Raw genomic sequence first — 27,229 nt, 5'->3', positions numbered from 1 at the left:
GCCAGGCATTTAAAGAAATTGGAAGGCTGAGCAGACAAGGGTGCTGGTGATGCACCAAATAAATGAAGCCCACATTTAATTTTATTTGCTTTGCTGCAGTTTAGCATCACAGTTATCCCGCTATGTTAAAGAGCAAGGTAAAGCTGCAACCTTTAATTCCCTTTTAATGGCAGCCCACAGGCAACCAATCTGGACTTGTCTTTCTGCAGAAAAGTCTATTTAAGGTATATGATAATAGTCTGCTATCATACATTAATTCAACAATATAGGATCAAGGAAAGGAAATTAACGGTATAATGCGACAGAGCAACAACAGTGACCCGTACACTTCTATTTTCAGAAAATAGTTTAAAACACAGAAGAATTTAGATTAGTCATGGCTGATGTCTTGCATCGCTGCACATTCCACATACACAAGTATAAGCTTTGGCCTTGTCATACATACAGAGTACATAAAAATGCAGCTGCCCCTGAAAATGGAGGCTGTTTCAATCAATGTGGAGGCGTAATGGGATGATGTGGAATTGAAATGAGTTTTGTGCAAGGAGGGAAATGTCCTCTCTGACAAAGCGGATTTGTGTTCCCATTGAGAAACCCATGGCTGCAATGCAAAGAGCTAAGGTTTAAATGGAAGGTGCAAGGCTACAAGCACAAAACAGACCTCTGATGGCTGGCTATAACTGGGCATAAAATACAGATAGATACATTTAAAATGCTGAATATATATAATGTGAAAAAAGGGCTGAATGAAAGAAAAGAGATGAATATGATCTAAGCCTGAGCGTGATGATCCACTTGTTTTCGAAATCACTTTAAAGAGACAGTGAGCTAAAGCTGCACTGCCACAGATGGAGTGGGTTTTTACAAGACACTTTCCATTCATCCCTAATTGGTGACAAAAATAACATCACCTTACTTAAAATAAACCTGTCTGCTTATTTGGATATGATCTCATCTTGAATATGTCAAAACCTTAACGTGTGTTTAGTAAGCCTGTGTAGATGTCAAAGCTTAGGCATAGACCTAGTTCAATCAAATGAGCTCTCTGCTTGGGGCAGCTGAGGAAAAGCGTTCTTGTCAAAACACTGGTGATTTTAGTGGTAAAGTAGCCCGTTTTTTAAAAAAAACCTTCTCAGCACCTGTCACAATGAATGAGTGACTGTCTTCAAGAAAAAAGTGTCACAACTGAGACCAGAAAGTGACTATCAGCACAGCTAACACATCACACAGGCAGTGGCCGCTGACTGACATCGCACATTACCCAGGACGTATCTGGCTCACTCATGCCTCACTGCATAAACATGTCATTTAGCACAGAACAGAGGATTGACAATTAGGCCTTGTCATCATAAACCTACAACTCATGACCTTGTCACAATCAGGCAACAATTTCTGACACAAGAACAAATGAAAAAAAAAAATGAAAAAAAAAATCCCACCTCTGCTGGAAATCAAAGTCTGAAACATTATCATAAACAAGTCTATGCTGCCAAGCCTAAGCTTTGAACTTTAATAACCCAAAAATGAGCTGGTAGATTTTCTGTCTTCTTACAGTATGCATCATAGACAAATGTCTGGCTCCACTGACACAATCGCCTTCACAGACATTGATCTGTGATTGTAAGCAACCTCTTTCATGTCCCAACTGGGATAAGAGTGATTAAGCAGATCCATCATGCGTTAACAGGCCATTACACATCACCCAATTCACCGATGATGAGAAATCAAGTTCTATGGAAAAATCCATATGCTCAGCCCATAATTACTTTTGAGGAATCCGATGGGGAGAGAGATTGAGTGATTGACTGTTCCACACAGGGTAATTTATTCCAAAGGAAAGAGCTCAGCCAGGGCAGTCATTTAAGTGAGGGATATTTTGTATGTTTAGTCGGGGGAATCTAATAAAGAGCAGTGGTACACAAATGGCTGTAGTGATTTCCCCAGGTCATATCCTAGACATCACTTAATGTTTCTCTGGAACATTGCCGGTGACGAAGTGACTGTGGCGTAGTCGTAAAAGTGGAATGAAGGGTCAGTGGCCTGCATGGTGGAGGTGAAGGAGGACAACCTACAGGTCACCCAATGTGGGCAGGAATTGGCTTTGTTTGAACAAATGACCATGGCTGACAGTTTTTTGTCCTGTTTGTTTATGCTACTGAGCAGCTGAGCAACATTTTAACAGTTGTGTCCATATTGTGTTTCGCCTCAAGGTCATTTTTTTTTAATCAAGTCTGGGTAATCACTCCAAGTCAAGACTAAAAGGGGTGAGTTACACAGTGAAGTTTGTACTCGTGAATCATTAACTAAAAAGGAAAGATATAAACAATACAAAATAGAAAAACAAGTTGAGCTTTGGTACAACTAAGAGAGAAAACACAAAGTTCCCATTGCAGTAAGACGGACCCGTGGGGTAAGTCTAGTCATTTCAACTGCCAAACAAAACAAGACAGACATGTTATCTACACTATGTTCTTTGAAAACTTAAGACAGCTTTGATGGAAAAGAGCAAAAAGAATATTTTTCCCACTGAAACCAGCTCCTTGTATTGAGCAACAAACGTATTGTGAAACAACTGCCACATTTATTGTGTCCAAGAGCAAGATGAACTCAGTCCAAAAGTTCCTCAAAGCGTATAAAAGTTTTATGTTGTAATAAAAAAAAAGATACAAAAGATTTAAGACATGATTAAAGCTGAAGGGAACATTTAGAGCTGGTTAATCTTTGTTGAAGGGGCAAAAAAAGTTTTCAGGTGACTTCATTCACATCTTCCCCAAAAATGTCTTTCAAGTATGATTTAGCTGAGTATCACAGTAGAAGACAAACAAACTTCAAACCTTTAAATCATGCTAAGAAACATGTCTTACAAGTTATACTTTGTTGAAACCGAGGCCTAAACATTTTCTGAAAATCATAATTTGTGACTTCCAAAAGTTCCCCTCTACAATTATCTGGGATTTCAAAGCCTTTCAGTGTCTCCTTCTAACTGGAATTCTTGTCGCTGAAACTTTACCCTCCAGATTGCCCGGGGAGATAAAGACAACTGGAAAAACAGGTTGTTTGGCCTCAGTGTAGGCCTAATGCAGTAGAACGGCAGGGTGCCTCACCTTAGCAGCGGTAGCTAGGGGACATTCTATGGCCCTTCTATTCAACGTCCTCTGAATACGTAGGGGAGGGCTCGCACCAGACAGGGCAATTTGCCAGAGAGACAGCCAATAGAGCTAAGCCAAGACGAGGTTAAACTATTGTTTTGGCTTAACAAGCAAGAGTGAGCAAGGACAAAAGAAAAGGGGACAAAAGAATAGTAAGAAAATACCTGACCATTGAAGTGTAACACATCAACTTACTTTGTTACTTTTATCGTAAGAGGCAACTTGTAAAAGGTATATCCCAAGATGAGAAATAACACATAGTGGTGCCGGGACATACGGACAGAAAAAGTTCGGTGTCTAGGACAGCTCAGTCAGTTTCAAAAAATGCACCTGTGCCTCATTTGTTTTTTTAAGAAATAATAAAACTTTTCTTTTCTTCACTGATACATTAGAAGATTTCTGTGGTACAAAATTCAGACTTACCTATGCATGCCAATTACGTCCACTTATAGATAAATCCGCTCTATTCCTTTCTATTGTGAGGCACTTATTCCAGAGAGAGAGAGAGAGAGAGAGAGAGTATCCAAATCCTAGAAAAGAAAATCCACCAGTATCCACGAAAGATTATCCCTGGAAGATGTCTTATGAAAAAGTATGTGAGAGGAAGTAGTCTCCAGTTCCTGCTCAGTTATCCCATTCACACCGTTTCTTTAAACCACAGGAACTGTCTTTTGGCTCCCCAGCAATACGTTTCCAGCTGTGGCTATCGAGCAATGTGGCTTGGGGAGAGATCCTTCAGAGGCAGAGCTTGTTCTCACACTGAACGGGTGTTGAGGGACTGCCTGGGAGAAGCCAAACCCACCATGTGATGTCACTGGTGTCAGATTTCAGTGAGAAGAGGGAGGGGGCTGCAGGGCCTTACCTTTTGAACCTTGACCAATGAGAGACAATTTTGTAGCGCACCTGCATGTGAGTAAAAAGGTTTGAGGCACAAGTACACGTGATGTTACGTATTGCTGCAGCTTTGAGACTCCATAAAGGCTTATCTATTGACCACCTTCCAGGGAGAGAATGTGACCTAATGTAAGCTCATATGCCATCATAAACCTGACGGCAGGTTGTCTGACACGTCCAACATCTCCAATTCTACTTTTAAATGGAACTCCTGCATGTACTTCAAAATCAATTTGCAGTGTCATTATCGCTGAAACAAAGAGGTTAACAAAGTGTGACCTTGAAACATAAAAGTATTCCCAGAGGACTGTGCCAATTTAACACATGTCCAGTAACATGTTTTTTGGCTGATGAAACTGTTTCAAAAATAATTTGGCCTCTTCTCTCTTTCTAAAAAAAAAAAAAAAAAAAAAAAAAAAAGGGCGTAGGTAAATAAATATGCAAAATTCTCATTCTTAAATCAGCAAGGCGTTGAGTGTACACACACAACTCCCAAACACACTGCTTCTCGCTCCCTCTGGTCAAACTCTGCTAGCCATGGAGCTAATCATCCACAACAGATGTTCAGAAATGTTCAGTCGGATTTATGATGGAGCTCAGAGGAACAGCCAAGTCAGCCTCTGGTGCTGTTTTTCTCTTCCGTTCTACAAGGACAAGGGATTGCACTGAGAGAGGATGTCAGCACAACCATTCTCTTCCCCCAAAATTCCCTCACTCTCTGAGATTCACCATCCGAGACGACAGCGCCTTAATAGATCACAGAGCCTCGGGACCTTGGGGAGAGGTTTGCTCATTTATCCCCATAATACTGTGTGGACTGTTACTTGACTCATCCCGCAATGCTTCAACAATGTTTCGCCCTCAACGTAGCAATGGTTTTTTCTTTTTTTTTTTTCTTTTTTAATGTATCAGTGGCATTGCTGACACTGCAAGCCATGACCTAGACTGAGACCAATGTTTTTAGATGAGGCCATGCATAGTATTGTGCTGCATTAATAATTAAATTATTCACAACAACTGCATCATAATATGTTAATATTTCCTGAAAGGACAAATTTTATCTTTGCCATACTGTTGGCTAGTGTAATTCCTATTAATCTAAATAGGGCAGTACTGCTGATACACTGCAGTACCTTAAGGAAACTAACATAATAAAAGATATTCAGATTGAGGTTCTAAAAAGCACTTATGAGTGTTTCCACTAAGAGCAGCAAAGTTGAATATCTTCTAGGCTCAAACTCTGCTGAAGGAAATGGCGAACTGCAATGTGTTCTACATTTCTCTTTGTTGTTAACAATGGGAGACAGTCTGATTTTACTGGAGGCTGCAGATCTGTGCACACAACAGACTTTTCAGCAAGGGAAAGAACTGTTTTATCTTTAACTTTCATTCTAGTTTAGAACAAATGGGATTTGGGTCATCTGATTAAAAAGTAATTCCATTTGAATAGCCTAAAATATAAATACATTCCTGCTGTATATGCTGCAGTAGTCTTACTAATAAAAAAAATGGGATCTCAAGCATGCAAAAACTTCCTAAAATGTCAACACAACTATCACACAGCTATATGCAAAAAGGAGAACAACCAATCTGGACATATTGGAAACCTCTCATCCTTTCCAAACTAATGAGAGTTTGAGGGAACCTTCTGGAGAATAATTATTACACCTACACACCCCCGAGGAGAGGAGAAAAAGTATTTTTGTGGGTGTAAACAGTCTGTGCCAGCTCAAATGTCACATTCATCTGAAATCAAATCGCTGAGCAAATCGCACAGCAGTAAAAGGTAGAAATGAAGATTATCAGCTGGTAGTTTTAGCAGAGTGGCAGAGAAAAATTAATTGTAAGGTACAATAATGTTGTGTATTGTGTCAGCTGCACAACATGAGACATTTAATCTCTAGTGTAATCTCATTTTAGTGCAATGTAAAACTCAAAACACAGATGGAACTGAGCAGTAACCCCCTATGCAAGATTAAAACTGTGGCCTCAAGCGAGTTTTTGTAGCTCAGGCAGTTTTAGGACTTATCTTTTGCCCCACCCCCCACTAGTTTGAAAAGATTTGGAAACACCCCCTACCAAGTCTGAGAATTTATAACATTGTGACAACCACCCATCCCCCGCTCATTTCATTAGACTTAAAAAAAGGTTGACAACCTCTTCAGTCTGAAGGAGCCAGCCTCTCCCAGTCTTAAGCCAGTCTGCTAACAATACCCAGTTAATAGATTTGAGTGAAAGCCTGATTTTGTGAGATCATTGTTTTTTCTGGGTTTTCTGGCTTTATTTTGTGAGTTATTGCATGTACACAGTTGGTTGTGTAGCTCTGGGGTTATCTGCAGGTGAAGAACACCTGGATCAAGCCAGACACCTCAGCTCCTCTGTGAGAGCTACAGTCATCATCTGATGGGAAACTGCACTGGCTGCTGTAGATGAATCACATTGGCCTTGGGCTTTATCAATATAACTGTCTGCACCATCTAACAAGTCTGCCAAAACATTTTAGAAAGGTTCAGCTTCGAGGTAAGAAAATAAGTTTCTTGGTGTAGGGTCAGAAGAGCACACATTGACTGAATGAATGATATATATCATAACAAGGATATACTGTGTTTGCTGCAGTTCCAAATATTGCAGTCTGCAGTCATCTAAAACCACATGCAAGTATGCTATTATCTAATATCTAAAATAATGGAATTCGAAAAAACATCCGTTAAGTGACATGCTTTATCTCCCCATTCAGATCCAGAGAGGTCACTGAATTCTGGCTGCATGCCAGTGAAAAAATGCTGACCTGTGTCATAAACACTGGGCCGTGAAAGTCAGTGTGCTGCTGCTGATGGGCTCTTAAGACTTGCACTATGTCATCATGTCCACAAGCACAGCTGGGCAACACCTGTTAGTTTAGAATTCCCAGCCCAATTCACAATTTACTGAGGCCTGGCTACTGCTGTTACCTGTTTGTTAACTAATCTACCTCCAGATTGTAATTGTGCTGCTATTTATTTCACATGCATGGATCGTGTCATTACTCACAAACATGGGTTCCCACAAATCGTCAATGTGACATTTCACCTTAGACTGTGATCTGTGACGAGATGAGTTACAGGGATAGCTTAAACTATGCAGGAAGCATTTGGAAACATACAATAAAACACCAAAATTATCATAGATCAGATAAGAGACTAAAAAGCAGCACTTGCAGAGAGTATCTGTGAAGCACAAAATGGTCATCTTTAACATGCAAAGTAATGTATCCCTGTGCTGCACAAAATGAAAATGAAAATGTCAAACAGTGTGTGCGAATCGTATTTCTGCACCGCATTCCAAACACTAAGGGCACACTTTTGGCCCTGAATTTTTCACAGGACTGTCTGCAGATAACACTGGCTCCAGTGCTGAGAGGGAAGGTGATGGCACATGGCGACAGGAGGTGTGAAAAACACAAGGACAGTGGGAAACTGAGTACATAAAAACACAGATAAGATTGGCTTCACGATGCTGACCTTCAGTGAGTGCCGGCATGTGTACGTGCCTGTACAAATATGAGTCTGTGTGTGTGTAGAGCATGTGAATCTGTGCATGTGTCCAGTGCCTTGGTCTAAGTATATATGTTCATACAGGTGGGTGTGACTGCATGCCTACATTGACTTGTTAGTTACAGACAGAATGAGAGTACAAGAAAAAGAAAAAAAATGACTAAAGGAAGAGCGGTAGAAGTGATAGAGGAAGGCACCTGTTTTCCTGCTACTCATTGAAAATCAAAAACAACGAGCGCTCTCCATTACACTCTGCTGCTGACAACTGGCAGGGCACGCTCTCTAAGGGGAACAGCAGAGCATGCCGCAGAATGCAAGAGACAAATCATTTTTATCTGGGACCCCGGCGGGTATTGACAAACCGGGGATGCATTTAGATAGCCCAATTAAAATGGGGAAATGAAGCGACATTGAGGCACTTTACAGCATTGTGCCCCTCTCTACCCTCTGGCCCCCTGCGCTCCCTGAACCTCTCCAGAGACCGACTTCCTTGCATACTACACTCAGTGAGGGGTAAGGGGGTTGCGATGAAAGCAAAGAAGCGGGTGGCTCCGAGTCGTCGCTCTAGGGTGAAATATGCAATATGGGAGGTGGTGATGTTTGTAAGATGCAAGCACAAGTGATGTAGCATCATTTTTATTGCTTTATCTCACATGTCTAATTTCTGCACAGTCCTACTGGGGAGTAATAGTCACTACTCCAGCACTAAAGAGTTCCCCAATGAGGTGAGGCATATAGCAGGGTCAAAAACGGTGTGCAAGACAAGGGACTCAATGCAACTCTCTGCAACTTCAAAGGGTAAGTTGGCAATCAATGATATGGATGTTGGCTCCATTTATCCAAACATGTCTTAGCAGGTGACCTTCAATGGCGTCCACTCCCCTCACTCCAGCCTGCATGGTTCAATTCACTTCTTTCTCACCTAATTTTCAGACCAGCGGTTGTATTAGAGATTCTCGTTGTCCGTTATTTTGACGGAGAGGGTCGTAAAAATTCCGTCATAATCTATTATTACCCCTGATTTTCATTTTTGATGATAATGAAACACAGCCTATTTAATAGCATTTAATTTTCAAAAACATTTCGGATTATAAATTTCTAAGAGAAAAGATGAACAGAGACACCGCAATGACAGCAGAGGGCACTAAAACCCCCTGAACAGGCAAATTTGAAGAACTTAAACTGGGTGCTTGCTTGGGTGCAATGAAACGCATCAAGGGAGATTGCTGTAGAGGCGATTGTCATTAGGTTTAGCATCTTTGCCACGGACAGACGACTTCTCATGGCGGTAATTTTGTTCTGAAGGCAACAATGGAGTTATCACTGGATGAGGTTTTTAAGTTGATGAAAATTTCTCCCAGGGAAATGATCAGAAGTCAGCAAGAGTCTTTCAACTAGGGATTTCCAGATCCTGCAAAATCTCGCTTCGCTGGGATGAAATCCCACTGCATGCGCTCCGCCTGCACCCCTCTGTGACACGTCTTAGTCATACACGTGCTCCAAAGACGTCTTCCAGTCCGCCACTCTTCAATGTGCTGTCAGCACCTGCATAGTGAGACGTGTTGTTCTGAGGGGAATTTAGTTACCACCTCAATGTACCCTGTGCGCAAAATGGAAAATGACAGATGGCCTTCAGACTTTTCCATCATTGCTTAAAAAATTGAGTCAATCACAGGAAATATTTCGGTTACGCGACCCGTGCTTCAGACCTCTATTTGTATTTCTTGATCAATGATCATTTCACAGAGATTTCTTTCAGGAGCATTTTTGGAACAGTTCGCCACCTCAGCACTGACACACAACAAAAATCTCATTCATCTGCTTCCTTCAAATTTACAAAAATGTTATGAGACCATCAGATAAGATACCTTCTGTGAAAGTGAAGAGACTGATAGTAAAGACATCCTAGTTAGTCCTCCAATCAAGGAACAGTCACCATGGACAAAGAACAATGCTGTGGTGTGATGCGACCAGCTGTTCAGCAGTGTTACATTTCACAGGCTACTGTCATCAGACCTGCAAAGATGCAAGCTGTTTCTGCAATGCATCCTGTTTTGTGAGGCTATTTTGAGTGAAGGAATTGATATCTCTGCCTCGTTTAGAAGGTATTCTTTCCTAAATCTTTGTAAACATTGTCTTCATCTCATGTTGAAATTGTCTGCTACAAACTACTGTCATTTTTGTAGAGCAGTTTGTAATATGAAATCTATCATTTACATTTGGCCAGTCATCTTGAGAGAATAAGGAAAATCACAACCAAACAGAAAAGTGTGTAGAGAGATTAACAACACACTTCCAAATTTGGTCTTTTTTGAAGTGTTTCAGGGTGGATTTTACTCTAAAGCAGATATTCCCATTGAGAGGAAAAATTAAGGGAGATATGGCTTAGATACCAGCACTAGAACAAGTACGAAGCCTGCACACAAACACAAAATGTACAAGAGGATAAGGCAAGTATGCAATCCAAACAGGGGCCACTACTTTCGACAGTACCTCAGATGGAGTAAGCATGCCGTGTGCTCGGGAGACTTTGATAAATCTGCAAAACTTTCAGAGAGGTTCCTAATAAAAGCCCCACAGAGCAGTCTCTTCCAACCTTAGGAGGCTACATTTTGTCTCTGACAAGACAGCCTTCCAGATGCTTTCCCTCAATAAATGTCTGCCTCACACAGAGGATAAGGTGCTAGCGCTCAAGAAGATAAGTAGCCTGACTGGCTACAGTGAAAAGTGTCAACTACTTTTCAAATACACTCTAAGCTTTGCAGTTGTTCACCATCAATATGTATTAGACTTCAACCACACAAAAACAACAACATAGTCTGTGTAGTGCTTCTAACAATTCAAAGGAATTATTTTTTTCCAGAACAAACCAGTGGTGTTCTAATAAGGCATTTTATTATTCTAATAACTTCCCATTGGCATGCAGGAAAAACAACTCGGACACAAAGGGATGCATTGAAAAACACAAATCAACTTCAGCATTGTTAATGGCTCTCATTAGGAAATCTCCCCAAGCTTTGCACCCAAGTGCATCACTTTGCTGGAATCAAAAGGAGGGGGACATGAAATTATTTCCTCTGTTGGAGTTGGAGAAGGCTGCTTCCACTGCTAAAAGGAAATAAACCACAAATTATGAGCTAGCCTCTTGCATGAATAACTGATAAAGGGCTGTGTTGCGTGCTCATGGCTTAGGCTACGTAACCAAATAGGTTAAAAGCTTGAAAATGCATCTACAGTGCATCCGCAAAGTATTCACACCCCTTCACTTTCCCCACATTTTGTTATGTTACAGCCTTATTCCAAAATGGATTAAATTCCATTTTTTTCTCATCAATCTACACACAATACCCCATAATGACAAAGCGAAAAAGGTTTTTTAGAAATCTTTGCAAATTTATTAAAAATAAAAAACTGAAATATCGCACGTACATAAGTATTCACACCCTTTACTCATTACTTTGTTGAGGCACCCTTGGCAGCGATTGCAGCCTCAAGTCTTCTTGGGTATGAAGCTACAAGCTTGGCACACCTGTATTTGGGGTATTCTTTCCATTCTTCTCTGCAGATCCTCTCAAGCTCTGTCAGGTTAGATGGGGAGCGTCGCTGCACAGCTATTTTCAGGTCTTTCCAGAGATGTTCAATCGGGTTCAAGTCTGGGCTCTGGCTGGGCCACTCAAGGACATTCACAGACTTGTCCCGAAGCCACTCTTTCATTGTCTTGGCTGTGTGCTTAGGGTCGTTGTCCTGTTGGAAGGTAAACCGTCGCCCCAGTCTGAGGTCCTGAGTGCTCTGGAGCAGGTTTTCATCAAGGATATCTCTGTACTTTGCTCCGTTCATCTTTACCTCGATCCTGACTAGTCTCTCAGTTCCTGCCGCTGAAAAACATCCCCACAGCATGATGTTGCCACCGCCATGCTTCACTGTAGGGATGGTATTAGCCAGGTGATAAGAAGTGCCTGGTTTCCTCCAGACGTGACGCTTGGCATTCAGGCCAAAGAGTTCAATCTTGGTTTCATCAGACCAGAGAATCTTGTTTCTCATGGTCTGAGAGTCCTTTAGGTGCCTTCTGGCAAACTCCAAGCGGGCGGTCATGTGCCTTTTACTGAGTAGAGGCTTCCATCTGGCCACTCTACCATAAAGGCTTGATTGGTGGAGTGCTGCAGAGATGGTTGTCCTTCCGGAAGGTTCTCCCATCTCCACAGAGGAACGCTGGAGCTCTGTCAGAGTGACCATTGGGTTCTTGGTCACCTCCCTGACCAAGGCCCTTCTCCCCCGATTGCTCAGTTTGGCTGGGCGGCCAGCTCTAGGAAGAGTCCTGGTTGTTCCAAACTTCTTCCATTTACGAATGATGGAGACCATTGTGCTCTTCGAGACCATTAATGCTGCAGAAATTTTTTTGTACCCTTCCCTAGATCTGTGCCTCGATACAATCCTGCCTCGGAGGTCTACAGACAATTCCTTTGACTTCATGGCTTGGTTTCTGCTCTGACATACACTGTCAACAGTGGGACCTTATATAGATAGATGTGTGCCTTCCCAAATCATGTCCAATCAAATGAATTTACGACAGGTGGACTCCAATCAAGTTGTAGAAACATCTCAAGGATGATCAGTGGAAACAGGATGTACCTAAGCTCACTTTTGAGTGTCATAGCAAAGGGTGTGAATACTTATGTACATGCAATATTTCAGTTTTTTATTTTTAATAAATTTGCAAGAATTTCTAAAAAACCTTTTTCGCTTTGTCATTATGGGGTATTGTGTGTAGATTGATGAGAAAAAAATGGAATTTAATCCATTTTGGAATAAGGCTGTAACATAACAAAATGTGGGGAAAGTGAAGGGGTGTGAATACTTTCCGGATGCACTGTAAATAGTGACATAATTATATATAATAGTAAAGTAAAACTTCTGATGTAGGTTAGACTGCTATTCATAACAGTATTAAGACTCTAAAGGGAAGTCTGTGTCTATTTCTTCCCCTGTATAGTAACTAATTGCTCTAAAAATTAAATCTAACTTAAACCTAAACTGAGATTTAGGAAGTCTGAACTGCAGTTAATTTTTAAATGCTTCACATTCACAAATTGGGTATTTTTTTTGCAAAATCGGCATTAGTTATGTTCTTCCAAATGAGAAGGAAAAATTTAAAACTACACTGCACATAAAAACTCTCCCAAACAAACATGAACATGCATGCGCGAGCATGCACACACACCATTTCAGCGGATGAAAAGCCTGCCAAATAAAAGAGTAATCCATCACTTGTGCCATTTTGCATTTGCAGGGTCCCTCTCTTCAACAATGGATTGACTGACAGGGAAAGATAAGGGCCCTCTGTTGACCAAAACACTGAACACATGGGGAAACAATGGATAAGTCATCATTCTACAGTACAAAGAAACTAAAATTATATGATGCTTTGTATGTAAATGAATAGCTAGTAACCAAGATTATAACAACCATAACAAAGAATGGCGATTTTTTACTGCTGTCTTAATGCCTAAATCTAAAGTCTGTAGTTGGAGTAGATGAATGATAATTAATGACAGAACTAATGATACTTAATGGTAAGACTGGATCTTTTCTATTTCAGGTACTAACTGATAAGTATGGGGTGATGATTGTCCTGAAAATGGAATGGATAGTGTTTTAAAACACTTAATAAATAACTAAATAACTGAGGCTGACAACAAAGCTAAACAGTACCCTGAGCCTACCACAGCTTTAGAGGAAATATCAGTGCTTTTCTCTTCATTAACCATTCACAGCAGTGAGTAACAAATGGACTTCAACCAACTGAGTAGAAAGTTAGCCCAAAATAATTAAGGAAATTAAATATTCAACATAAAACTTCTTATTATAGCATCAGTGCCTCATAAATCTATAGAGAAGAAATGAGTGGATTAATTTGAGTGCTAATGGAGAAGAAAGCCAGTCATTTCCCTTTCCTCCCATTCAACTTCATTTAGCGTTTTAAGAGTTAGACCTTCTATTACTTATCTCTGGGATTTCTGCTGAATGGCAGATCAGGCAAACTGTGTTCAGCGCATTGGTCTCTATTGCTTTAAAAAGGGGAATCTGTGGCTGAAGAAGCAAGCTAATAATGACAAAGATCTGAACTTAAGTGCTCTGGAGGAAAAGTATATTTTTTTCAAATTGTCCAGAGCCCTCTGTGCCGTTTTTACCTCTTGATGGGGAAGTTTTGCTAAATGTAAAGTGCTAAAGTGCCGTGCTCTTTGAGGCGTGAAAAAAGAAAAAAAGAAAAAGAAAAAAACACTGTACCTCAGAGACAGCTCTGCCTGTGGAAACCTAGTCTGGGAAAAATACCTGCACATCCCAACCTTACTTTACACATAAAAATTCTAACCACCAAGCTCCATACTGTTAAGGACTTTCATTTCTAAACATACCATATCCATCTGCTAATACTTGGTAGGTTTCCTATCATTTAATTGGCAAAATTATAAGCGAATCAAAAATCTTCCCCCAGAATGTCTTCTCTATATGCTTCCCTTCCCTTGCTTTCAGCACAATGTCTAAGCTTACTAAGACCTCTGGGACTTTGACAGTCAAGTCAGGCCAACTGTCAGCTCCCTCTAAAACACCAGTGGATCATGTGAGGGAAAAACCAAGAGGTGGCTTAAGGGATGTGATCAGTAACACAACACAGACTGAAAAAGAATGGCAACACTCATCTTGTGTTTAACATTAAACGCAAAAGACTCTAAACTATGTGTTCTATTCTTCAAATTACTGATTCACTTGCACTTTGTTTACTGTTTAAAATCCCTAACCTTGAGTATAATGGAGTTAATATCAGAGAACAGCAGATGCAAGTAAATACAACACCATTTGAATGTCATCAAACTGCAAAATAAATTCAACTAAGGTATGAAACTAAACCTTAACCTAAAATTAAATGAGTTTGTTCTTATTATGGGTTTTGTATCACTGAGTGTTTGCACTGGGCGCGGCAAAGGGATCAGCATTCTTAGAGTTACTAAATTCCATTAAGGCTCCCTACTGTCTGACCCACCAGCGTGGCATTAACTGGGCCACCATGTTGGTAACACCAAAGCACCCTTGTACAACCCCCCCCTTCCCACAGTAATCAAATATTTCAGGCTCAGGTCAAAGCCATACTGTAGGTCACACTATGGGTGTTGCTACCCAGTAAACACAGCATGCCAGCATGATCACAGATCAGCCTTTAAGAGGTGGTGCACGGTTTAAAGTTAGACTGTTGAAAAAGGTACAGCTCCTACTTGTTCCACAAGTCGATCTCTCTGCACTGAGCCATGCAGCTTATCCCATCGGACAGCCCCAAACTAAAATGGTAGGTGAACCGTGATGTAATTTCCTTCAGCATCTCCTGATGCGTTTCGCCTGGTGTTCGCCTATGAAGAGGCTCCCTGCTAGGAAAATGTTCAGATCACTTCTGATCTCTGTAATGAGTTTTGCCACTCGGGTTATATCTCTGACAATATTAAGAACAGCACTGCAGTGGACAAATGCCACCTCTCTGTCAGTGTGTGTCAATGGCCGGGGTTACACTTGTCTTTTAAATGTGACCTTTGTGTTTGGATGTGACAAAGCTGAAAATGCGTCTGACCATGCTGATGCTCTGACACTGTGAACTCTCTATATGGATTCATGATGAGATCTGTCCACACCAACACGGTGTCCAAAATTATCTCCACACGTTAATGAGACCTGGTAGGAATGCAAGCCAGGCCACTGACAAATGTTGACCTTTCACCTGGATCTCACATTTTTGGTGTATACAACTGTCAGTTTATGTAAATTTGTACTATAGCTCACATTGAAGATGAGTTCTAATTTTAACATTATCTCAACAGTTAGTATGTATTTTTTTTTTTTTTTTAACCAAACCTGATTTTAAGACCCACTTTTAAAGATTTTAGAACAAAAGGGCAACTGACTAACAAGGTTACAACTACCAGAAGACTTATTAATATTGTTATTTTGGTCTAATTTGTCAGACAGCATGATTTATGCTATTAAATAATTAAATTATGTGTACATCTAGGCTAGGTTCACGCTTGAGGGCTCAGCTGGTAAAACAATGCTATTCAACAGGAGGGGTAGAACCTTTATAAGTTTCTAAAGGTCTTCTCAAGTACATAGTAGTATAATGCATTCTAGTGCAATATCCATTCAATAAATGCTACCACTGTGCTACTTTGTCCTTCCACTATATAAGGGGTAGAAAATAATATGAATATCCTTCACATCCATGACATATATTCTGATAAACCACAGTTAAATCTGAACATTATAAGAGATAGTACTCACGTCAAGGCTTTTGTGTCAGATTCGATTACACTGTATAGGTGTTTATGTTGTTATGTCCACCTCATGCAAAATTCTGTGGTGATAAAAAATATATTCTTAGTGAAAATAACTCCTCTGGAAACTCTATGCCTAATTTTCCTGGGGAGAGGCTCTGAAATTGTGTCACCAGATGGCCAATACTTGTGGGCGGACAAGCCACCATGGCAGCAAAATATGTTCAGTGCTGAATTAAACTAACCCTGTGTCCCTAAATTGACTATGCAAATTAGTCTACATGTCAAATACCCTAAACTAAATTGGCAATTCAAATCAAGTAGCTAAACTGTAACTAAATAATACAAGTGATGAGAATGAGGATAGCCTCTTGGGCAAAATATGACTCAAATAGTAGCAAGTTGGTCAGGCCTTATCAACTAAAACTGACAAGGGTGTCCTGTTAGCTTAATACTTTTATTTAAAGAGTAAACCATTAGCTCATGCCTGAGTCAGCGTCGCTTGAAGCACAGATTTCTGAGTTTAAATCTCATATAGCTTAAAAACTTCCAAATATCCACATTCTTGTTCCTTAATATGCTGACAGACACAAAATCCTATAGCTTTTCCTGGATAAAACAACACACAGGCTCCATTTGCAAGTGCAAACAGGCCAGTAAAATCCAATCAATACACATTATTGGCTCAGTGAGGGCCCGGATTTGTAAGAAAACAAAGATCCAGTCTAAAGGGAAATCCTTTGAACTCTTTAACTTGGAATTTGAAATGAAGATTTCCTTTTAACTCTGCTGCACACCTTTAATTCATCATTTATGTCAAATGGAGACCAACTACAATTTCCAAATATAAAATCTAAATGACACAAGCTTTCCACAGGCACAGCACCCCAGTTAAGATGAAAATAATCAGAGCAGACAAGAAATTACAAAAACATGCTGTGACCTTTCAAGTCTGAGGTGGAAAGGCTGTGTATACATTTACAAAATATGAGGGGACAGTAAAAAAAATTCCCATCACAGAAATTGGAGTGTGACTAATGGGTAGTGAAAGAGCTGGTCTGTAACCTGAACTCTAAATAATCTTGCCCAAGTCTCCATGGCCACTTTGGGGGAGCAGTGGGGGGTTTGACAAGGGGAATGGAGGACCACCTGCACACCCAGTGGAGCCAGCTCTGTACTGGCACCACCATTTGTTACGCTCTGGATTCCCATTACTTCAGAGCTAGGTTGGCTGGGAAATCCATCTCCTGGTGTCAGGTTTATCAAACTTCTATGCAAACTGCAAAGGTGGAAAGGGGGAGAAGGATCACAGTCATGCAAGAAGCCTATGGAAGATAGCGATGTCTTCATTTAAGGTGCAGGAAATCCAGTGCATCAAAGCATGCAGGCTCACCTAACTCTGATCTCGCGTTTTGAAATATTAAATATTAGAACTTTTTAGGACAGGGTGAAGCCTAAGACACAAGCCTCCACATTCAAAGTATAAGCAGCCCCATTATATGCATGCAAACTAGTCTCAACAAGCTTAGTGTCAGCCCTAAATTTAATAGGCAGCGTAACACACACTGAAAGCTGCTAACAGAGTTAATGTATGCTGTATATTAGAGGGCAGCATTAGCCAAGCCAAGTTTGAATGCCAGCTGGGAAAGTCTGCACCAAGGAGAAAGTCTAACCTCATTCATTCATTTGAACTTATCACTGGTCAACAGTGAAAAAAATACAATTCCAGGTACTGATGGACCAATCTGATATACTGGATCAAGTAGCAGTCATAGAAGGTTACTGTTTTATAGTCAGTGAAGTTAAATAATTGTAACTTTAGCAACAATTATGACAAGTAATAATTTAAACCATTTATCAAGGAAAAAAACGCAGAGTCAAGCTTCTCAAATGTGAATACTGTGACCCCTCTCTCTTTTATATCATTGTTAATTAAATATCTTTGGATTGAAGAATGTTGGTTGGACAAAACAAGACATCTCACAACACTATACTGGGCTAAACAATCAAGCAATTAATAAAAAGATTAATCAATAGTGAAAATAATTGTTAGTGTGTGTAGTTACAGGATCATATCAAAAGAATGATCCCAGCCAATTTCAAAACATGAGATAAACATATCTGAAAGAGTAAAAGAAAAAAAGAGCACTGGTGTTAGATTAGCATTTGGAATCTGAATTTAGGTAAATGTTTGCAACACTTGATACAAGCAGGGAATTGTTGAGTGTACACACACCTGTTAAGTCTTTGTTGGTTCACAAAGGCTATAAAATAGAGGCCACAGAGGTTTTCCTACATACTGAGACAGACATCCTTGAGGCCTATCCTTTCTACATGGTTCTCTGCATCAATAATACAGACTGACATGCACAAGATACTCTCAAGGAGAGCCAGTCAGTTTGCGTCGCCAGAGTGCTTGCCATGAAATAAACAAATGAGAACTGACAATCCTTGTGATAGTCCATACATCCTCATGAACAGGATACATCCTCGTCTACTCTGTCCACCCCCTATGGAATCCACCAAATCCAGGTGGCTTTGTTTTCCGCAACAAAATGAGCACTACCCCACAGATATAAAAATAGCTAAGAGTTAATTGAAGGTCCTTTGCAAAATCTGGAAAAAAAAGGATAATGTGACAGTGAGTGTTCTGTGTGAACGGCTATGAAATACAGATCAGATGCACTGAGCATCTGGGAGCAGCAGCGCTGAGAATGTGAACTAGTAAAATGTCTGTCAGGAGTTGAAACAGACCTTGAAGAGCGTAGAAATTGTATTAGTTGCAACAATGTATGGCTCCCAGTGGGATTTTATAACAGAAGTGTGGGAAAGAACAAGGATGTGCTACAACTGCATGTAACTGCACCAATAATCTAATTTGTATGAGATTTTTTCCCAAGTTTAAAAGTGTTGCAAAATACCATGAAAAATCCTGACAAACAAAAACAACAACAGGAAAACACTCTTGACATCATTACATCCAGTAGTTTATCAAGTAAACTTAAGAAGCCAACCCAGAAACTCTCGTCTGAAAAGCTGAAGAATGTCTGTAAAAAGACTGGGGTCAATACTGGTGAAATTAAATTGAAAAGACTTAACATTAAAATAAAAAATTCTGTATGTCTTTTTGATTCGTGACAACTTCTTCTGGTGGAGGTGTCAAGGTCAAATGCATTAAAAATGTTAATTTGTGCAGTTAAAAGAGCAGACAATTTTAAATATACAAAATTAAATAGCAGAAATCTGGGCAAATTGTGAATCCGGGCAAACACATGTGGGACATTGGTTCCCTTGAGTTCAAACATTAATTCAAGATTTGCCTTCTCCTGCTGGTATTCTAACATTTGTCCTTGTAAAGCCAAGCAGCATTTCAGATTAAAGTCCTTTCTGTTCTAGTCTATTCTACACATCATTCAGCAACCTCAACACACTTGTTAAAGATCTAATTTTTATACTTTTCCGGTGTTTCATTTGAAGTTTTAATATATATAAGAAGATAAATTTGTGGTTTTAAGAACCAAAACCCATCTCTATATAGTTTTATGTCTCCTCTCTTATGCTTCTCTCCGGAGCTCTAGCAAGAACAGGGTGTTTTGTGTCTGTCTCTGAGCTTCTATTCTGACTTGCTGAGTGACGTTCTACAATATGGGACCTTTAAATGATGGTTGATCCAAATAAGGTATCTGGCTTCTTTTTTTTATACATCTAAATACATATCTAACTAACATAATGTAATAAGTTTAGTATTTCTCAGACATGAAGTTCAGAGACATTTTCAAGGGGATGAAAATACGTTTGGCTACTATGTGACTCCAATTAAAGATGTTTCCTGTATCACAAGAATCCTATGCAAAGCTTTAGAATTGTAGTTCAATTAGGTTGCAAGAATTCAGGAATTGAAGGCTTAACATATATCAGCTGTCAGCCACTCCAAGCTCTAATTGCCTTGGTTTTTAAGTTAAAAAGTCATCAATGTAAAGCCTAAATATAAGACCAATACAGTAGGTCTGGACAAAAAGGAAAAGAAGAAAGAAAAAGTTAGTCATATGATGCATTTCTACAGCTTTGCTCTAAAGCTCCTAATTAGTTGAGACATTTTGCTTAGTGGCTTGGCATTTTAGCCACAGGGGGGCTGATACAGTAGATTGTATTGGACATGCTAGCAGAAGGACACAACCTAAAAGGCTGATTCAGGAGTCTAAACCCTTTGGTCTACGAAAATTGTGTAAAACAGTGCCAAACAACCAAGAGCAGAGAACACAGTATTAGAACTCCATGTTAAATGTGATGGGAGTAAAGTCATGGTACTTAGTCAAGGTTTGGAAAATGAGCATCAAACTTGACAATAGGACACTAGCAATTTGCAGAAACAAGCTATTACCCTTTTAAAATTTCACGCAAGTGTATCCTACATAAACTTGTTATCACAGGAGGTATTCAACAGCAGCGAGGCCTAGATAGAGATGTTCATTACCCTATTGCTGAGACAAACACATTTGATGGATTAAACAGTCAAATATAACAAGATGCTTGAACTGCTGTCCTGGTTGTTAAGGGAGATCAAAGTGGGGCCTGAGGGTCTGGTAAGTACGGGGAGCAGGATTGGTTCAGTAGAGCTCCAAAAGAACAAGTGCTGGACCAAGGAGATACGACATCAGACGTGTGCACTGCATTCCCCTAGGCTTGTTATTTCAGAACTGTCAGCCTGCCCTGCACCAAATGAGCTGCAAAGGAGGAGGGCGCAAACATTCTTTCAGAAAGCACCTCTAATCTAACAATAAGCATAAGCCTCATTTGGTAATCTGCCATCTTAGTGAAGCTGGTTGAATATGGGAAAAACAATTCAGTTTTTTTTAGATGCCACCCCCTGTAAATTCTCCTCCAACTGTGAAAAATGTGACACATTTCAGAGAAAAAAGAAGCAATTAGCAATTAAAGTCCCATGTATTACAAAAGGTTTGCAGAGATTTTATTTCTATAAAACATTTCTAAAATTTAAGACATAAATAAAATAAATAAATAAAAGATAAATACATGCAATAGAAGCAAAGTGTTTTGTAGCATAAAAAGCTTTCACCAAATGACATGTTATGCTTGGGAGGAGACCCTAGGTTTTGTATTTCAAGCCAGGGAGACCTGACATCACACATGGACATTAAAGATATGGATGTGTGTGGCACTCACTCTGCTGTTGGAGTACTTTTCTCACTGACACTTACTATATTTGCTTGCTGATGGATTGCCTGTCTGCCTGTACTAGTGCACATAGAGTAAGGGGACAAAGTGCTGATAAAATGTTTTTTGCTTGGCTTTCAGGCACATCATACCATACAGGGCAAGGTTGTCATTTTCCCCAACATTTCAGAACATTATCAATTTAGAATTTTTTTCTAATGCAGGTGCAAACTTTCAAAATGAAGTAGGCTTGGCTATGGGTACTTTTGCTTCTGGTCTGTTAAAAGCCAGAATATACTCAACATGAAGCGTTACTCTGACAGTCTGAAAGCCATATGGGTGGGTGTGTAAAACCCTTTTTAGGCTACAGGCACTGGTGATATTTGGTGTAGTTCACATTTTCAAAAGAAACCATTAATAAGTTCATAAATTCATCATGAAAATTACCAACAGATTAATTAAGAATGAAATGAATTATTTGTTGAAGCCCACACCCTCTCCTTTTGGCCTATACTAAATACCTATACTGCACCCTTCACCGTTACAGACAGCTTCTCCCTACACCTTTAAGTGCAGCCACTCTGAAAAAGTGGAATCACCTGCCATCCCATCATGGTGGATGATGCAACACACAGCTTGTTCGTTTCAAGTTCTTTCCCAGCCTTAGAATTAGACATCCGCTGAATTTGCAGTTGTATTTTCAGTAATACTTAAAAGCAAAATTGAAGAGGAGACATGCAGCATGAAGTGTACGGGACGTGGTGAGAACATCAGCTGAGGAGCTGTTATTGGTGCATTGACTTGACACGCCAGATAAATCTCTTAATGTGTCTAAATCCACACAGGAATGCATGAAGATATGTCGGAGGAAAAATGGCATCCAGTACTGCATTGTTGCCATAGGAGGACACATTACCATCACCCTTGTGCAAAGTGTGACCAATCAATTTAACTTCCTCCTGAAAAACAACACGGCAAGTGGGGAAAATCAGCATCTGCTGTGTCCCGCCCTCTCTTATATCTGCGGCCCATTCAAAGACATATGATATCATACAATGCTCAGTTTTTGAGACACATAAGCAAGGGAGCAAGAAAAGGGAGGAAACTGTGAGAAAGGAAAGGAGAGGGAGGCTTTTGTCTCCACATTTCTCACGGTGGGTATCGGAAACAGCCAGATGCTGTCCATCACAAGTGAAGGCCAGAGAATAGGCTGCCCTATTTATCTAATGAAGAGGTCAAGGGGTGGCGGGTGGGAGGTAAGTGGGGCATAGCTACGACTACCACAATGCCATACCCAAAGAATTAATTCCAAGGGAGCCAGATTACCCATAGCATGGCACAGTATTAGATGAGTATGATGAATGTATATGTCCTATAAAAATAGGCTTTTTCCCTTACCAGCCTCTTAGGCAGAAAATCCCTAATCTAGTGCTACAATGATTAACATTTAGTCAAACAACAAAACAATCAAGTGATCACTATTTTTTCAGCTAAAAAAATCACATGAAGCTACTGTTTGTGCTTTTCTATATTTAACTGTAAATAGAATGTCTTTGTTGTTAGGGTGAAATACGAATTTCACAGTTCACACATCAGTTTTGGGGTCACGGTTCAATAAAGTTTTACACTGCAGTGAAAACAAACTATCAAAGAATCTAAAATAGTCTTCTATTTTTTTTTTTTTTTGAAAAACTTAAATACCACTGTTTACATTAAATGATGGCTCATTGGCCATAAAATTGGTCAAAAATTATGAGCGTTATAAGTGTAGCATATTTATAGGTAACTTAAAATTACAGCCAGCAGTGCAATTTAAGCTTTTCACGCTCAGTTCACCTGTTTATGCTCATACTCAGGCAAGACTCACTTTAATTTTTGTAGCCCTGGAGGTGCATCCATGGGGTGGGTGGGGGGGTCAATTCCAGTGAATAATTCCTGGACAAGTGCAGCTTGTGCTTACCTATGCCATACAGTGCAGACACAACAGCACAATGTGAAGGGCACCTTTTGGTGGTTTCCAGATGTGTACCCAGCGTCCTCTGAACAATGTCGCAGCACAGTTTCAGTCCATCTTTCTTTGTCCAATGTTGCTGTAACTTGCTGGGAAACTATAACACTCTGAGTGACACTGGAGATGATAATGCAGTTCTGCTTTCTCTTTGGCATTTATCACACCGACACTCACGATATAAGCCATGAATTACATCCAGAGGCTGACTCAACTAGCAACTAGCATGGTTCTGATAAAAGATAACTTTCCCACTGCCAAAAAGATCCAGGTGGATCTTTAACTTTTAAATTTATGTTCCACAAAATATAGACATAGCTAGAATGTGTTATACTAATTCAACAGTAATTATTTTGTGTTTGGGCACGCCAAAACAAGCACTGGGACAAATGCACATGTTGGTGGTGGTGTTTTGTTATGTTATATATTTAGTTTGTTTTGTTTTGTTTATTGACATTTGATTAGGTAACTTGCAACAGGCATTTATCGTTACTTCTAAAACTTTGTAAACTGAACAATTAATTGATTGGAAATAATCATTAATTACACCTCTACATTCATTTGTCTTTACTAAAAATCTTACTGGCTGCTTAAAGTTATGTTCATTTGGGGATTTGGAGGTCACCTTTTAGGATACTCATGGGAAAGAGTGGAGATAATACCACGGCTGTAATCATATGCTTGGATGAAAGACCCCTGTGCCATGGTGGAGCACAATGAAAGTTGATTAGTCATTGAAAAAGGACATAATTGCTCAATAATTCCTCTGAACACAAACCTCCCATAACCATATTCTAAAGCTAGGATGGCTGAATCACAATAACATTTCACAGAGGCTTTCTGTTAACAAGGTAGAGAAGCAGGGTAGTAGATGTAAACAGCCTGTTGGGCTCGCACTCTTACCTCCTCGAGCTGGAGGCTACAACTCTGAATGAAAACATCTTAAACAACCTCTTTTTGAAGCCACACTCACACAGACTTTGTCATCTCTGTTATCACCAGAGGGGTCAATACTACACAGTACTTAAACCATGGCCATCCAGAGCTAAAGATCCAACTCATCTGCAACACCCATTAGCCTGCCCAAAGGACAGATACACGATGACTTCTGCATTAATATGTTCCATTTTATGTTCTGCAGCTTCCATGCCAGAACAGGCAACATGGGTTTGGATAGAAAAATTGAAGTCTGAACCTATCAAACAGCTTGAGCGGAGGAAAAAGAAGGAGTCAAGGGTTTAAGCAGCTCTGATTGTAATAACTTGGCCCTTTTACACAAAAACAGATGATTGAATTTTTGCTGATTGCTCTGCAAGCCATGCAAATTTTCATAAAGTGAAGCTCAAGCATGTAGCAAAAAAAAAAAAAACTTTATAAATAGCATCCATAGTTATAAAAATATTCAAAGAATTTATACAATCTCTCATTTGAGTTCCACAGATGCAGGAAGTTGTATGCGGTACTTGTGCTACCTCGCTAGGTGTGACACGCATTCGATTACAACATCTGCATAATGGCTAATGCTGTTACCATAGTAACACCTGTGATTGATGGCTTTGTTAAGAGGAATAGTTACACACCATTAAACTGGTGTAATAGTGCATGGCAGTCATCTCAATAACCAGGGACAAAGCAATTACCAAGTCATTAAAAAAAGGAATAGACTAATACAACATGGTGCACACAAGTATGAGTGACATGCTTTGAGATCAGCCTGTGTGACTGTTTGTCTTTAATAAAAATGTTATTAGTGTGTACGAACTGTGTGTTCTGTAGAACTCTAGGGATTAGGCATTGTTGTAAATTCTAAGTCTCTGCATACAAACATATGCACTAAAAATCACTCTTTGTTCGTGAAACAAATTTTGCCTTCTATTTCACATTTCGCGTGCTACCTCATCTTACACTACAGATGCTCTAATAGTGTTAGCTTGAACGCTCATTTCCACTGGGATTGCGTTCAGCTGTGTCTTGATAATAATTTGATGGCTAAGTAAAGAATACTTGTTCACTGGAATACCGTCCTACTCTGCAGCCCAGAAGCCAAGAACAGAGCACAGCAGTACTGGCAATGATTGAGAGAACTCAAAATTCAAATGAGAGAAAGGAGATGGAGTGAAACAGATGTGCTGTTGTTCGGCAAGAGCAGCATGCATACAGGGTAAGCACGCACAACCGCACACCACCACACACAAAGCTATATACACGTGCATAGACAGAAGCGCCACTCAATCATCCTGGTTGAGGGCCAATCCATCTATTGCTGGTTGACTGGGATCCAATCACCATTCCCAACAGGGCCAGAATGAAAGAATGGCAGACAGCCTGTGAAGAAGCCCACTCTCTCATGGTAGATTGATGGGACAAATTTTAGGGCGGTTCATGAGGCATCCCATATCGAGACGAACATACCATAAAAAACCTCTGATGTCACACAGCTTTAACTGCACTCTGTGTTTAGAGTGTGTATCTGTTGCTCTGCATTTGTGTTTGCAAAAATGCGTGTTTTGCTAAGAAGGTCTTTTTACCATTCAACCATAAGAAGCCCATTAGCATGTTTCATGAGTTTCAGTTTATTTGTCCCCAGCGTATAACATTAATTTTCTTGTGTTTAATGCTGCAAAACATCTCATTTCCTTATAGCAATGCAGAAACAACTTGAGATGAGTGCAAAATACAGCAACAGTGGACATGAAAAGCAGCTTTACAAGGACTTAATGTTCAAAAACAGGAAAACAAACTTTCTTGAATGTCAAGTGGGGGATTAAATGGCGTGTTTTCAGTGTGTTAGCTGGGTATCGGGTCAGCTATGAAGGATAATTATATCTTACTGGTTGACAGAGTAGGTGAGTGTGAGCCTGTTAGGCCTGAGAGGAGAAAAAGAAATGAAATAACATTGAGACTAATGAAAAAATAAAACTAGGATTTGTGTGGCACTGTTAAGATGGATCTTAGGATGGACAGAGGACTTTAAATGTAAGCTTTGGTTTTTTGTTTTGGGCTGTACAGGCAACAAACTAAATAAATCATTTTTGACTAACCAGATTAATCTTTTCATTAATTAATATGCTGTGTTACATTTGCTGTTTTACAGGGCAAGGCAAAGCCTTTAGGGGAAAATCCTTGGGAAAATCCCTCAGTGTTTCTTTAACTGACTCTGAATAATTTAAAATGTATTATTTTTAACAACTCCATAATATTAATTGGCCCTTGCTGAAAAATTTTGTATTCATGAGTGAGCCCTCTTACCTAATAGAAAGAAGCCTTTCTTTAAATGTAATCAGCACTAACATGGAAAATCACAGAGAATAGCTATTCATGAGGCAGGTCCCTTTTGCCAGTACATTAATGGCACCGGTTGTGGGGTGTGACAAAGCTCCAGTGCCAACATACAGACTAGGTGCTGCTGGCTCTCGTTATGGCCGTTTAGTCTGTGTTTGTAGTAATTTTCCTAAAAAGTCAGCCAGATACATCTGCCATACACAGTAATTGCCTACACATGGTATGGTATTCACTATTTTCAAACTTACTCTTGGTTAGAAAACTAAACAAACAACACAAACTATTTTTTTGTGTGTGTCAGAGTTGCTTAATGACATAATGTCTTATCTGCTCCAAGAGCCGCTCTGACTTACTCTGCGGTGGCATCCAGTAAGGCTGTCAGAACAAATTTCAATATTTAAATTTTAGTCTAATGTGAGAACACATACCAAATTAAACCCGCTCACAAATTCATAAGAACTCTTGTTTCTTTCATGCACACCTGGCTCCGTGTTCCTACAAGTAATAAGCCACTTTGATTCCCCTGTGTGAAAGGCAAAGTTAAACATAATATAAACTCAAACCCTTTACTAAAATAAACACTGAAAGGCCAAGTCTACAGAATCATGTTAAACATTCATTGTGTCTTGCTTTAATGCATCACTAGATAAGGGGCACACAATCCAAAGCAGCTTTCAAATCTTTATAAATTTCATTTCATAGAAGATACTGAGGTTGTGGCTCGCTCATTTTAGTGACAAATAAGCCTGAAAGCCAGAAAAACTTTTTTATCATGCAACAAATCAGCAGTGCTCACGCAGAACATGGAATTGAATATCCTACCATTATAAGAGTAATTATTTATTAAACTTAAGGAATAATTAAGCTTCAGTGGAT

At 39.7% G+C, this 27,229-nt stretch overlaps 1 protein-coding gene across 7 annotated transcripts in view; it reads right to left on the bottom strand.

Annotated features, from left to right (window-relative positions):
- LOC111230992 (receptor-type tyrosine-protein phosphatase F) overlaps positions 1-27,229 on the bottom strand; it is a 184,594-nt gene that overhangs the window by 133,785 nt on the left and 23,580 nt on the right. For 6 of the 7 annotated variants that reach the window (XM_022757913.1, XM_022757918.1, XM_022757915.1 and 3 more), the window contains exon 1: positions 3,573-3,894. The exons of the other annotated variant lie outside the window; for it this stretch is intronic. The gene's annotated coding sequence lies outside the window, so the exon portion shown is untranslated. Of the gene's footprint in view, positions 1-3,572; positions 3,895-27,229 lie in introns of those variants that run through there. 7 annotated transcript variants of the gene reach the window in all.

The sequence above is a fragment of the Seriola dumerili genome, unplaced genomic scaffold (assembly GCF_002260705.1).
Source record: "Seriola dumerili isolate Sdu_G_001 unplaced genomic scaffold, Sdu_1.0 BDQW01000291.1, whole genome shotgun sequence".
In the NCBI taxonomy this organism is placed as follows: domain Eukaryota; kingdom Metazoa; phylum Chordata; class Actinopteri; order Carangiformes; family Carangidae; genus Seriola; species Seriola dumerili.
Note: the sequence above shows the minus strand (reverse complement) of the source record. Positions and strands in the feature narration are given on the sequence as shown.